Source organism: Myotis lucifugus, unplaced genomic scaffold (genome assembly GCF_000147115.1).
Source record: "Myotis lucifugus unplaced genomic scaffold, Myoluc2.0 scaffold_108, whole genome shotgun sequence".
In the NCBI taxonomy this organism is placed as follows: Eukaryota; Metazoa; Chordata; class Mammalia; order Chiroptera; family Vespertilionidae; genus Myotis; species Myotis lucifugus.
Window position 1 is genome coordinate 1531690 of NW_005871156.1, and position 14328 is coordinate 1546017.

Genomic DNA, 14328 nt, shown 5'->3' on the forward strand with positions numbered 1-14328 from the left:
GATTTGCTTTTAACAATATCCTTTATGAATGTTTTTTCGTGGAGAATATTTAAGAATAAGGAAAAGAAAATGAGAGTCCAAATGGATTCACCTAAGTAAATGAATTAATACATAGACATACAAGCAGATGACTGAAAGCTAAGCCTGAATTTTGAAATCAGGTTTGCCCATGGTAGAACCCTTATAGCCTTCCCATTCTGCAGTCTTCCCATTTGGGAAATGGACAGGACTAAGGACTGGGAAGTGTTCCGGACAGGAATGATTTGTCAGGCCTTCGTCCACCTCAAGATTATCCACCTCAAGTTTATGGGTCTGCCAGCAGTTGGCCAGTTGGAAGGACACTGAGACTCTGGCTGTGGTCTAAACCTCTCCACCCGCATGAGGGATCGTGGGCTTTGTGCAGGAGGAACCAGAGTAGTGCAGTTCTCAAGCTGTTCTGACAGCTCCAGGCGGATGACACAGATGGTTCAAGCTAGAATCAGGAATGTGATTTCTAGTACGTTGTCCCCACTCACCCATTGAATGCTTCCCTAAGAAGTCTGGCATGTTTTATAACCTAGGAAACCATCAGCCTCCCTTTCACAAAACTCTTGGGGTTATTAACTCATATTGCACTAGAAAATAAAGGGAAGGGAAGTGATTTTGAAAGACATCTTGCCCAATTTGGACCTCAGCTCTGTAAATCCAGATGCATAGATTCTGAGAGCAAACAGAGGGAATATCTTGGGGGATTCATTGGCCTGAAAAAGTGGTATTCTGACTATCAGTGAGTAAACAGTGAGTGACAATTTGAGATGGTCATGCAATTCAGATCCATTCATTTATGGAATAACCTCCATATACAATGGTACGTCTGTGTGTGTGTGTGTGTGTGTGTGTGTGGTGTATGTAACTGGCTTTGGATAGCCACACTCAGACCCCTCAGTGGGATGTGGTACATCCTTTACATCCATGGTACTCACTTTATACTCATGTACTCTACGGTACTTCTTATTCTTCTAATGGACACCATAATAGACATACAGTAAAACCTCAGTTAACAAGATAGTTCTAGTTAGAGAAAAATCAAGCAAAAATTTATGTCTAAAATATTTAAGACAGTGGTGTGCTGGTAAATGCTTTACAGCCAGCAGTCCTGGGGTAAATTAGCCCTGATTTGTTCATTTCAATGGTGAAATATTCACATGGCCTATTTCAAGGCACTAAAGTGATGTCAACTGGCTTGCAAAATTCCTGAACTTAACAACTGTTCTCAGGAGCCATGTTTGCTGCTCTGGCACCCCACTGCTATCAGCACCCTGCTCATGCCTTCTGCCGACTTGCCAGGTTCCTAGAGAAATCTTGTTGCAAGCACTTATAGTCACTCTTCTATTAAAGATATGTGAACAGAGAAAAGTTGGGGGAAACCAAGATGGCGGCATAGGTTAACGCTGGAGTTTTCTGCCTCGAACAACCACTTCAAAAATACAACTAAAAGACGGAAAGGACATCATCCAGAACCACAGGAAGGCTGGCTGAGTGGAAGTTCTACAACTAGGAGGAACCGAGAATCAGAGGAGGCGCAGTGCTGAAGTAAAATACTAAGGTGCGGAGTGCGCGCGGCGCGGGCTGGTGGCTGAGGGCTCGGTTGTCTGTTTCAATCCAGAGGGAGACTCAGACTCTGAGCTCCAGATCTGGGCGAGTCTCTAGGGACCCAGACTCAAACAGGAGAAGCAGGACTGTCTGGCTACGGTCCCTCCGAGGTTTGCAGCGGTTGCTGGGACAGAGAGGCAGAGCCCCTGGGGACGGACTGAGAGCAGCCATAACTGCTCCCTCCTCCGCCCTGTTGATCCCGTGGGACCCGCCCCGCCCAAGCCCTGCACAGAGGCATTTGCCGGATAGCCTCAGGCAAAGGCTAGATTAGCACCTCCCTAGAGGACACAAGTTCTTCCACTGCAGACACAGCTGATTAACACAGCCAGTCGGCCTGGAGGTCAAATCCCTCTAGTATTAACTACAACAATCAAGGCTTAACTACAACAAGACTGCGCACAAAGACCACTAGGGGGTGTACCAAGAAAGTGTAAAAAATGCGGAGACAAAGAAACAGGACAAAACTATCAAGGGAGGATATTGAATTCAGAACCACACTTTTGAGGTCTCTCAAGAGGCTTCTAGAGTCTGTTGATAAACTTGATGAGATGTACAGGAAATCTAATGAGACCCTCGATGGTGTGATAAAGGACCATCTAGAAAGTAAGCATACACTGACTGAAATAAAGAATATTATACAGACTCCCAACAGCAGACCAGAGGAGCGCAAGAATCAAGTCAAAGATTCGAAATGCGAAGAAGCGAGAAACACCCAACCGGAAAAGCAAAATGAAAAAAGGACCCCAAAATACGAAGATAGTGTAAGGAGCCTCTGGGACAGCTTCAAACGTACCAACATCAGAATTATAGGGGTACCGGAAAATGAGAGAGAGCAAGATATTGAAAACCTATTTAAAGAAATAATGACAGAAAACTTCCCCCACCTGGTGAAAGAAATAGACTTACAGGTCCAGGAAGCGCAGAGAACCCCAAACAAAAGGAATCCAAAGAGGACCACACCAAGACACATCATAATTAAAATGCCAAGAGCAAAAGACAAAGAGAGAATCTTAAAAGCAGCAAGAGAAAGAAACTCAGTTACCTACAAGGGAATACCCATACGACTGTCAGCTGATTTCTCAACAGAAACTTTGCAGGCCAGAAGGGAGTGGCAAGAAATATTCAAAGTGATGAATAGCAAGAACCTACAACCAAGATTACTTTATCCAGCAAAGCTATCATTCAGAATTGAAGGTCAGATAAAGAGCTTCACAGATAAGGAAAAGCTAAAGGAGTTCATCACCACTAAACCAGTATTATACGAAATGCTGAAAGGTATCCTTTAAGATGAGGAAGAAGAAGAAAAAGGTAAAGATACAAATTATGAACAACAAATATGCATCTATCAACAAGTGAATCTAAGAATCAAGTGAATAAATAACCTGATGTACAGAATGAACTGGTGATTATAATAGAATCAGGGACATAGAAAGGGAACGGACTAACTATTCTTGGGGGGAAAAGGGGTGTGGGAGATGTGGGAAGAGACTGGACAAAAATCGTGCACCTATGGATGAGGACAGTGGGTGGGGAGTGAGGGCAGAGGGTGGGGTGGGAGCTGGAAGGAGGGGAGTTATGGGGGGAAAAAAAGAGGAACAAATGTAATAATCTGAACAATAAAGATTTAATTAAAAAAAAACAATAGAAAAGTTATTTTGATTTTCTGAATTACAGTGGGGCTTTGACTTACGAGTTTAATTCGTTCCGAGACTGAGCTCGTTAACTCAAATTACTCTATCAACTCAATGCAAAAAATCTGCCAAGAGACAGCTGGTATCTCAAAAAACTCGTTAGTCGGGACACTCGTAAGTCAAGGCCCCACTGTATATAAATCATCCCATTCGATTGAATGCTTTATTGGTTGTAATGTGAACATCCCATTGATTGTGATCTTACTGGTTTTAGAAAGCAAATTCCTCTGTACCTGGGAACCAGTACTGGCTCTGTTGCAAAGACCACAGCTCCCTCTTAACATTTTTTACAAGCAGGTCACGGTTTAGCCGGGGTGAAGAGCCTAACCTTTCTAAGGTATGAGACTGTGACCTTTTGGGAGTATGAGTCTGTAACCTGTGACCTTTCTAAGGTATGAATCTGTGACCTATGTTGAGAAATGGAGCGACGAACTTTGTGTGTGTTTAGCCAACCGTTTTTGTGGGTTTTGTGAATAAAAGCTTACTTCTACATCTGGTCGGGGCTGCAGTTCAGCCTCTGCTTTGGCAGGGTGCTGTAACTGTAGTCGCTGGCCAACTTAATAAAGGCTCCTAAATTAAAAAGAAAAAAAAAAGATATGTGAACATCTAGGCTGTCTGCAACTGGGCTGCACATCCCAGCTGCTTCTTCTTTTCCCACAGCCCAGACATAAACCTGCATTTTCCCGATTTTCTTCTTCCTTATGGAAAGAGGGTGCAAGAAGCCACATATTGGTTATTGAAATGTTGCTAGTGGCATTTTTTTTTCTTTGCTTTCTTTTCATCAGAAAATGAAAGGACATGACCCATAAACAGAGAATCCTCCCAGCTCCCTTCAGGCCTCATCAGTCTGCATGTCTCTGATGTTGCTGCACTAATATGGAGCCATAAAATTGTCAGAACCTTAGAGTTTTGTGAAGAGTTTTGTGAAAGTCGAGCTCGCTAACATCTTCTTGGATCATAGACCTTGGCTGCATCCCACGCCTTTCTTTTCTACAGGTTTATGGCCAAATTAACATCATTGAAGTTGACCAACCCAAATGACTCTTGAGGAGAAGTATAATGTAGAGACTTGGGCAGCCAACCACCAAAACATTCATGTAAAGGTTTCTAGGTGTCCTGCTATTTATTGATGGATATATTTATTTTGTAATATAGTGTAGAATACCAAATATTTTATTTTTATGTTTGGGATTCCTCTTGGATAAAATAGTCTTCTATGCTTTTCAAGTAGTGTCTTCCCCAGAGTATGGCCCCTTTACAATATTTGGTCTGTATTTTTATCCTCTCTTTTTACATCAGAACTTCCTGTTATTTTAGGGAGCCTTGCCATAAGCTTGCCACCATCTGGTATATTTGTGTCTCGTAGGCATGCTGTGAGCCCCCTGGCAAATTGACTGATGTGCAAATAGTACAGTTTTAACTAAATGCTGTAGTTTTGACTGAAGTGTAGGCGTTCCAGAAAATATTTATCCAATAAATTGTCATGTCATTCCATGAGTTGACACTGTCATTTTTCCATCGGAGGCAAACGTCAGGCTGTGAGGGACTATGATTGCTGTTCAGTATATAATTGGCACTTTTCATTCCCAAACAAGGTGCTTTTCTGCTGACTGCATCCCTTGCTTTCACTGGCCCACCATTTCAAAGACCCGGTTGGGTAAATCCCTTTGTAATTGGATCAATTACTCTATACATGTAAAAAAAAAAAGTTCATTTATGGATTCCCAAAAGAGTCAGCCTCAAAGTGCCTAATTCTTTCCCTGTGTATAATTTTTGGCCTGAGGAACTAATGGTAAATACTGTTCCCAGAACTGTTGGTAATTGTTTTGGTATTCTTCAGAATCTAGATTCTTTAAGTAAAAGATATTCTCAGAGAAAGAGATTTTACATATTACTTCTTACCGAACTCCTCAACAGCCCACAAAGCCCAGCAGGGCTGTGTCAGAACAATGTACAATTTGTCTGTCGCACAGAAAGGACACTGCCCTATTTAAGAATTGTGGATCTTCTCAGAAGGTCACCAGGGGTTATACTTGGCCTTTAACTGTCTGGTGAAAAGGGGGCACTACTGGGACTCTGTGCATTTTCCTGGCCCCAACAACCACATTTGATTTCACACATTAGATGGAAGGAAAGTAGATAATGCTGTGCAACAGCCACATAAAAGGGTGTTTCTGGGTGTGGAAATATATCCATAAGTTTATAACTTCATCAGGGAATGACTGTGTGTTGTGATCAGCATGCTTCTGTGCACACGAGCAGTTGTCCTGTGAGTGTCTGGCCTGATCCCAGTTAGGATGCGACGTGCTCATGCCCACCCTGCGAACTTCCACACAAGCGGGCAATTAGCTAATGCCACGATCACACCGAATCGGCTGAAACACAGTAATTTTCTTGTGTAAAATCTGTTTGTTATCCATGTCCAAATGTATGTAGAAATTGCTAGGTTAAAAGGAAGACGGGAAGAAATAGTTTACACCGTGTTCATAAATTAAATGTGTATATTCAGAGTTATCTTGTTAAATAAAATGGAAAAATTATTTTGATAATTATTTGAAACATTTTTCCTTGAGATGAAATCTGTTTTGCTCTCCTTCCCTACTTTTTTTCTGGTTTCCATTTCACAGTATATCCAGATGGAATGAAATTTCTTGCTAGATTAGTGGACTATGCCCTGAAGAAACAATAAATTGGTTTTAGCTTTTAAGGGATCTCGCCAGAGAGTGAGGTTCTGTCATGAATGGTCTCCCACTTCGCACAACTGTCTGTAAAGCCCATGAATGCCAGACATACATCGCAAATGAAAGCATCTCCTCTTTGTCAACCACTGAGAAATATTTCTTCTCTGAGTTTAGAACGAGTCAGACCAGAGAGCAATTAGTTTTGGGGAAATTTCCAGGCTAAATTTCACTGAAATTTGATTATTGAACCTCTTAGAATCTCAGGCTTAGATGGAACTTTTAAGTGATCTGTATGCTCCACTCCCTCCAGCAGCCCAGCGAAAGCCCTTTCCATCTTTTCTGCAAATAGAAGTGAAGAGAAGGGAGTGCACTGCCTTTTTAAGGGTGCCGATCACATTTTCAGTTGTACTCAGTTTAACAAATAGTTTAGCTCATTATGCACACAAGTCACTGCAGGAGAGGCAAAGGTAAGCAGGAAGTTGTTAGCGTTCCCCTTATATGAAACTGAGGTCTCTCCGGGTGTCCCTCATACATTCCCAGTTCATAACTCCTGAGACGGCCCATACATATCTAATCCACTTTCATGCCAGCCCCACGGTTTGCAAACAGCTCTCCTGTCCTCCTGGATGCGTGGTCCCCTTTTCCTGCAGTAGCGGGCGTGTGAGCACATGGCCAGGCACAGTGAGCCCTCAGCCAGCGGGAAACACACGGGAAGCCCTGGCTGGGAGTAGACCTGGCCCTGAGTGTGTCATAGGCCCGGTGGGCAGACAGACCTCGCTGCCTGTTCTGGAAGGAAGTTCCTCCTCATGGCAGAACGTGGGAATTGAGGGATACAGAGTCCCAGGTGGACTAAAATTCCTTCCATCAGACAATCACCCCGCACCTCTTTTGGGGGGAATCCTCTGAAGTCTGGCTGACAGGCCGTATCTGGCGAGCACAGCCCTTGTCCCTCACTATTAGGACAACTGATAAGGGCAAGACAAGCATTCTCGTCGTGGAGGGAGGGGAGCTGAGAACCCAGGTTGGGGCTTAAGCCAGGGCTGGACTGAAAAATAACAAAAAGCCAGTCTTAGTCATAATGTCGAATTCTTTAGCAACCTATTCATTCTCTTCTGTAAATAATCCCATTTATGGATGTCTCTCGCAGTGTGGTGCCTGGACCCATTCTTCACATATACATGGTCTGAGCACAGAACCAGCCACCTTTGTTCTGGGAGTGTCTTGTCTACTGATAACTGACAGGGCCTGGGATGGCATTGGGCAGACATGGCCACAGGTTATTTTGGGGGGTGAAGAATTATTTCCAAAGCTCATATTAAACACATAAGAACACGTTACAGTTTCTAATAGTGCTCTGAACGTGAATGGATCTCCGTGGTGTTGCAGGATAATGGGGCCATGAGACTGGCTGCATGTGACTCCAATCACATGGACGAGAGCCCACTTTTGTGCACAAGTGACTATTTGTAAAGAAGAGGCCTATTTGGAGAAGGTGAGAGCTTGTTAACTTGGGTGGTTATAAATGGATTATGCGATTATCTCCGACTCACTCTCCCGAACTGTCAGTTTACAAGAACCAGTTCCTGCCCTCTCTTAACCTTCCTTAGACCATTAGCACGGATCCAAAGTGCTCATCTTGTCCTGAGAAGAAAGTCCAGAAACACATGGACACCCCAGTCCATTTTTACTCTTCAATGTGATTCTAAGAACCTTATCAAAAATTTAGGCCACTCAGTTCAAATTGAGATTCTCTGGTGGAAGGCATGAAGCACCATCGTCAGACCAGGCTCCAGCAAAGAGTTTTCACTCACAGGACACAGGGCCAACTTTTCTGCACAAAGATGGGAACGGTGTTAGAAAATCCGGTTCTAGCCCCTTATTAGTATTCCTGCCTAAAATGGGTAACATGACCTGACCAATTATAAGGAAATACCAGGTAAAGCCGTGTGAAGAACATTCTGCAAAATAACCAGACTGCACTCTTTTAAAATGTCAGTGGCAGTGTCTGGCAGGTGTGGCATCAATCGGCCCATGAATCAGGAGGTCAGGGTTCAATTTCTGTTCAGGGCACATGCCCGGGTTGCGGGCTCAATTCCCAATAAGGGGCATGCAGGAGGCAGTCAATCAATGATTCTCTCTCCTCATTGATGTTTCTATTTCTCTCTCCCTCTCTCTACAATCAATAAAAGTATATGTTTTTTTAAAATGTCAGTGGTAGGGTCCAACTCTATCAATCGTACACTCTCAAGTGGTCTTCATATACAAAACTCCTTTGCATGGCTATTGCTCTCTTCCTGAAGCTGTGAGAAGCTGTGTGGAAGGAGTAACTAGGCAGTCTAAGCAGCAAGCAGGCGGCATTAAAAATAAGACCTCCGTGCAATAGGCAAACTCACGCGAAGAATCGGAGGAGAAACTGTGCATCAGTGTGGCAAACCTGAGGTCAACACATGAGCCGCAGTGAAATATTCTCCTGAAATAACCAAGCTCAACCCTGCATTCCCTGAAAAGAAGTGTGCTCTTCAGGCAACAAACCATCTGCTTGAAGTGTTTAGAAAACGGATCTCCAATCACTGGTAATTTAAACTTCCTTATACCCCAGTTCAATGTTTGATAAGGAAGGAGTGCTAACAGGCCGGGAACGGAGTTACTATATTTAGCAGCCCAGCCAGAACAAAAACCAGCCCCCGCAGCTGTTTTGTTTATGCTCCAGACCCTTCTGTTTTAATTAACACAATATTTATATGAAACCAGCTCCTGTCACATCTTTTGCTGCAACTGTCACATGTTTTGTTCTTTGTTGTTATTTTTGCTTTTTTTAAAGTTTCCTGCAAAACACAATTGAGAATATGCCTGAATGAAGTATATACACAGTGAAATCATACCATAGATAGCATCCTAGCTCCCAAGGGCCAAGCCCACCTGCTTTTGGGGTCAGGGATTAGGTTGCCAGGTAAAATGCAGGATGTTCAGTTAAATTTGAACCTGAGGTAAATGAGGAATAATTTCTTTAGTATAAGTATGCCTCAAATATTGCATATGTGAAATGCAATAAAACGAGCTTGCTTATGTGAAATTCAAATTTCATTGAGTTCTCTGTGTCTTTATTTGTTAAACCTGGCAGCTTTAGTCAGATATTGCTCAGTAGGTTACATGAGTGGTAAGAGCCAGAGAAACATGAAATACCTCTCCCCTCCAGTCCCAAATGAGAGATTCAGAGGATCATAGCTCGAGCCTATCAGGGTTCATTGTCAAAGAACAGCTTTGAGATGTGAAGTTGAAATGCACTTGACCACAAACCTGCCAATACTAAAACAGCAGCAATACCTAACACCTCCTCCTCCCCATTTCCCTGGATAGCTTACATTCAAAAATTCTTTTTCATGTTGACTTTGCCTTTAGATTTTGTTATATTCATAAAAGTGAAATCACTGCAGAAAAAGATATGCACCCTTAGAACATTCTGAGAGGTATTAACAAGTTACTCTCAAAATGTTTACCAAAAATTATACTCCATTAGCTGGTACAAGAGCGCTGATTCTATACAGTTTCTGATATTCAATAATACTATTGCTTTTCTTAGTGAAGGCTGATGTGGTTGAATTGTGTCCCCTAAAAAAAGATATGATGAAGTCCAATGCCCAATACCTCAGAGTGTGACCTTATTTGGAAAAAAGGTCTTCAAAGAGGTAATTGGGTTAAAATGAGGTCATTAGGGTGGGCCCTAACCCAGTCTGACTGATGTCCTTATAAAAGAGGCAAATTTGGACACAGACTGGCAGGAACATACTGAGAACGCCATGTGAAGATGAAGGCAGAGATCAGGACAAGGCATCTCTAAATCATGGAACTCCAAAGATTGGCAGCAAACCACCAGAAGCCAGGAGAGAGACAAGGACCTCCCAGCCCTCAGAAGGACCAGCCCCACTGACACCTCCCAGCCCTCAGAAGGACCAGCCCCACTGACACCTTGAGCTCAGACTTGCAGCTTCCAGAAGTGCGAGAGGATACATTTCTGTTGTTCAAGCCACGCAGTTTGCGGTACTTTGTTACAGCAGCCCTCGGAAACTAATACCGATGCTAAGTACAACAATTTTAATTAAATATATGTAAACTTATCTCTTTAACGATTGGTGAGTTTGACTATGTTTTCATATATTTCTTGACTAATTCTCTTTATTCTATCCATAGACTTTTTCTGTCTTTAACTTACGGTTTATATTGCTTATATTCATCTGATTTGTTGAAATTCTATATTCTGTCTAGTTAATGGTTTGCTATATGCTAGCAATCATTTTCCTGTTTGTTCCTTATCTTTTAACTTTTCAGAAATATTACATTTTGCTGTTCAAAAGTTTTATATGTTTACTTAGTCAAATCTTTTCCTTTGGGGCTTCCTGGTTCTGTGCATCATGCTTACAGGCGGTTTCCCCATCTCTAAGTTATTAAAATGTCCTGTCAGCACTGTTTGGCCTGGCTTAGTAGAGGGAATAGGAGAGTTTTTCCTGATGAGGACCATCATCAGCCAAATTCACACTGGGCCTGGGAAAAAAAGTTTAAAGCTTCACTTGTTTTGGTAAGTTTTTCCTCAACCTCCAATTTTGCAATTGCCTCTCAATCTATAGTTTCTGTGGCCTGAGAGCCAGTGACTCACTCCTTCTGTAACGCCAGGGAACCAGGGGCCAACCCCAGTCAGTTCTTTTGCGTTAATGTCCCTTCATGTCTTTAAGCAGTCTGATTGGATGGTGTTCCCGGTACTATCACTGTGTAACACGCCATACCCAGAGGGTGCTTGCAACAATAATAATAAAGTGGTGGCCGGGGCTTCGTCATATTGAAGCTTCCTTACACACACATATGGCCCCTGACCAGCAGCCCCTTTAGTCTCTCTCTCTCTCTCTCTCTCTCTCTCTCTCTCCTCTCTCTCCACGTAGCTCCCCCCGGGTAACTGGAATCTTTATATGGTGGCAGGTTGCCAGAGTGTGTGTCCCAAGAGCACTGTATTGCCTTTTATTATCTAGCCGTGAAAGACATGCAGTGTCACCTCTGCCACGTTCAATTTGGCCGGAGTGAGTCACTAAGTCCTGAAGGAGGGGTGTGCTGATGAATTTTCAGACATCTTTTAAGACTCCCATAGTGGTATCTAAGAAATCTCTAAGCCGGTTCTCTTTTCTGTGCACAGCCCATACCAGGTCCATGAGAAACTCACCAGTATCCCTTGCCCTGCCTAACCCTGAGAGAGCGAGCCCATCCCTGCTCAACAGTAACTTCTCTTCTTCACTCTTCCACCAGATCGGCTCACCAGTTGGTCTCTTAAACTTGGATTTCCTGGGTGGGGTTTAGACTTGAGTCCTTGATGCCCTTCCCTGCAAAAGTAGGAAACACATATCTAGCTCTCTGAGTGGTTTTATTTGAAGTGAAGAGCAGGCATTCTTACTCCTCCCCTTAATTCCAGCAACTAGAGTTAGTCTAAGTAAATGAGTAAATGAGAATACAGTCAAAATGAATTGAGAGCCACCAAAGTCAAGTTTTGAAGAATACTTGTAGGCATGGAAAATATTTCCTTAACAGGAAAATATTTTTTCTTAAATGAAGTCAAATGACAATAAGGTTTTTTTAAAAACTCAAGATAGCTAAGCAATATATTTAAGCTAGAACTGTATGCTTCTTTCAGCTCTTTTTGTTTATTAGATTTTAAAGCTCTATTCAGAATTCTTGCTCTTTGGACAAAGGAGTAGGAGAAAAATTAAGCAACTTAACTAAAGTCATCTAATCAGTCAGTGGAAGAATTTAGTACAAGATCTAGATATCCCAACTTCTTGTATCAGGATTCAGTCTCATGTGACCAAGATGTTTTTAGTGAAGTTATAACTTTTTAGTGAAGTTATTTCCTAAGGTTTGCCTCAATACTTGTTTGTTTTAATGATCAGAAAACGAACAAAAAAATCCAGATCCTATTAGACTATATTTTTCATTTCTAAGCATTCATGAGCGTATTTTAACAAAAGACAATTTTTAACAAACAAATACTACTGAGAAATATTATTTAGTACATAAGGATCTACCTAACGTGGTTGAATGTCACTGGCTTGAGGAGCTGCAAAGTGAGAAGCAAAGTGCTTTTGAGACAACCCAGGACATGGTGTTGAAAAGCTACATGTGGAGTTAAGTAAAGGTTGAAAGCAGTGTGGATTCACCAGGCAAGTACAGTAACCAAGTCCCATGATCCATCACCTTTAGTTTGTTGTGTTTTGCTATGACAACTGCTTATCTCTGAATGTTTTTGGATCCACAGCTGACACTTGAGGATGTGGCTTTTCTTAACTGGCTTGACAAACAAAGACTGAATATGAAAATTCAGCAACACAGCAAGAGATTTCCATATGGAGGATATAAGGGATTTTATTATAATTACTCTTTTTATGATCACACAAGTGATATCAAAAAGATACTTTGGCAGCACATATAGTAAAATTAATACAGAGAAGATTAGCATAGGAATGACATGCAAATTCATGAAGCATTCCATATTTCTTGAACAGAAACAAACAAACAAAAAACACTACATGGAGAATATTTGTTACTCTGAGCTCTGATATTTACCAATAAGATGCATTTAATCAATCACCTAAAGCTAATTTGAGCCCTTTAGAGCCAAAAACTAGTGCTCTTACTATTAATAATTTAAAATCAATGAGAGAAAGATCAAACTGTTAGTCTCTAGTCCTTGTGCCCAGGCAAATTAGAGCAATGCCAGATTGCAGACTCGGGCATGCCACTCTGAGTCTACGTGGCCATCTTGTCCACCAGTACAGCCCTAGTCCCTATCTTCTTCTTAGACCATCAAAGGATCCCACCATTAACTTGAGCATTCTAGAAGAGGATGGCAACCCTCCAAAGGCCAGACAAGTAACACAAATAGGTGAAGTGGCCTGGCGACTGTGGACCACCAGACGGCTCAGGCTCTTTCTGTTGGCAGCAGCAGCTGTGAGGTTCCAGACAATTGTTGCCACAGTAGAGTTTAGGCCCAGGTGTACTGTCGAGTAACACTCCCTCCACGTTCTGCGTGGAGTAGGGTTCGGTATCTGAAAGTGGAGCCGCACAACAAATGAAATAAAAAGACACGAGATAATTTTGCAATATTGGGGGACCAGGCGGGCAAGTCCGGAAGGACTTCCTCCTGTGCTTAGGTCTCACCAAGCTTTTATTGATCTGGGATGCACTCATAGCATAGCCCTTAGGCAGGTGACCCCATTAACAGGCAGACTAGCCCATCAGCAAGGATTTACATAATAATAAATGGGAATTAAGGGAACTAAGGTGGGGATGCTTCAGCTATTATTACCTAAATTAACTGGGTGGTTCCTAGATTAACTGGGTGGTGCAGTTCTGACCTTTGCTAGGACTTCAAAGGTTACTAGCTTTTGGGGGTCTCTGTTTAAACTCAGCTAGTGAAGACAATGAATGGACTCCGGCAGTGTACCAGATCTTCCAGTGTTTAAGATAAACTGGAAATCTGAAATTTAAAAATTTTGAATTTTTCCACCTCATTCCAGAAAGTGTCTACATCCTGGAAAGTGCAAATAATGCAAAGCTGTGAGCCAAATTTGGCCCATAAGCGACTTCTTTGTCTTCTCTGGCCTTGATGTTAGTTGGAACCCCGGGCGAATCACATTCCTCCTGACTAGGACTAGGACTTTTCTCACTGATCCCATAGTAGTGAACATTGTGTTCAGAATTGGAAAATAGTTCTTCTTGAGAGTCAATCTCTCTGTTTGATTCCCAGGTGCTTCTCTTGGTCAAGATGGATCAAGTGATAAATTTTTTTTAAAAAAAAAGAAAAGAAAAAGAATTAAAAAAGATGGATCAGGTGCTGGAAACAGTACTTTCTAACCCCCAGTTCAGGGAAGTTTGCCTCTTCTCCTTGGTGCTTTCCCAATAGCATCATTGATGGCCCCACCCCACCCCATCACAGCCCCGTTAAGGCCCACCCTGGATCTGGCATTGTTCCTACAGTGAAACATTAGAATGAGACTTTCTTCAACAAAGAGGCACTCTATATAAATGGTTCTCAAGCTAGTTTGTGCATCAGAATTATTTGATGAATAATTTTTAAAACAGAGTCCCCTGTTTTACCCAGGAGAATGATATTCAGTCAAAGGGTCTGATATCGGGCAGCAGTTCTCAAATGCTTACTTCTCAGGACCCTTTATATCCTTAAAAATTACTAAGGACCCCAAGTAGCTTGTGTTATATGGGTTATATCTCTTTATATTTACTATATTAGAAATTTAAACTTAAAATTATAAAACATATATTTATCTATT

At 42.1% G+C, this 14328-nt stretch overlaps 1 pseudogene; it reads left to right on the forward strand.

The window, feature by feature from the left end:
* The first annotated feature begins 12449 nt into the window (after positions 1 to 12449).
* LOC111826888 lies at positions 12450 to 12536 on the forward strand (annotated as a pseudogene).
* The last annotated feature ends 1792 nt before the right edge of the window (positions 12537 to 14328 follow it).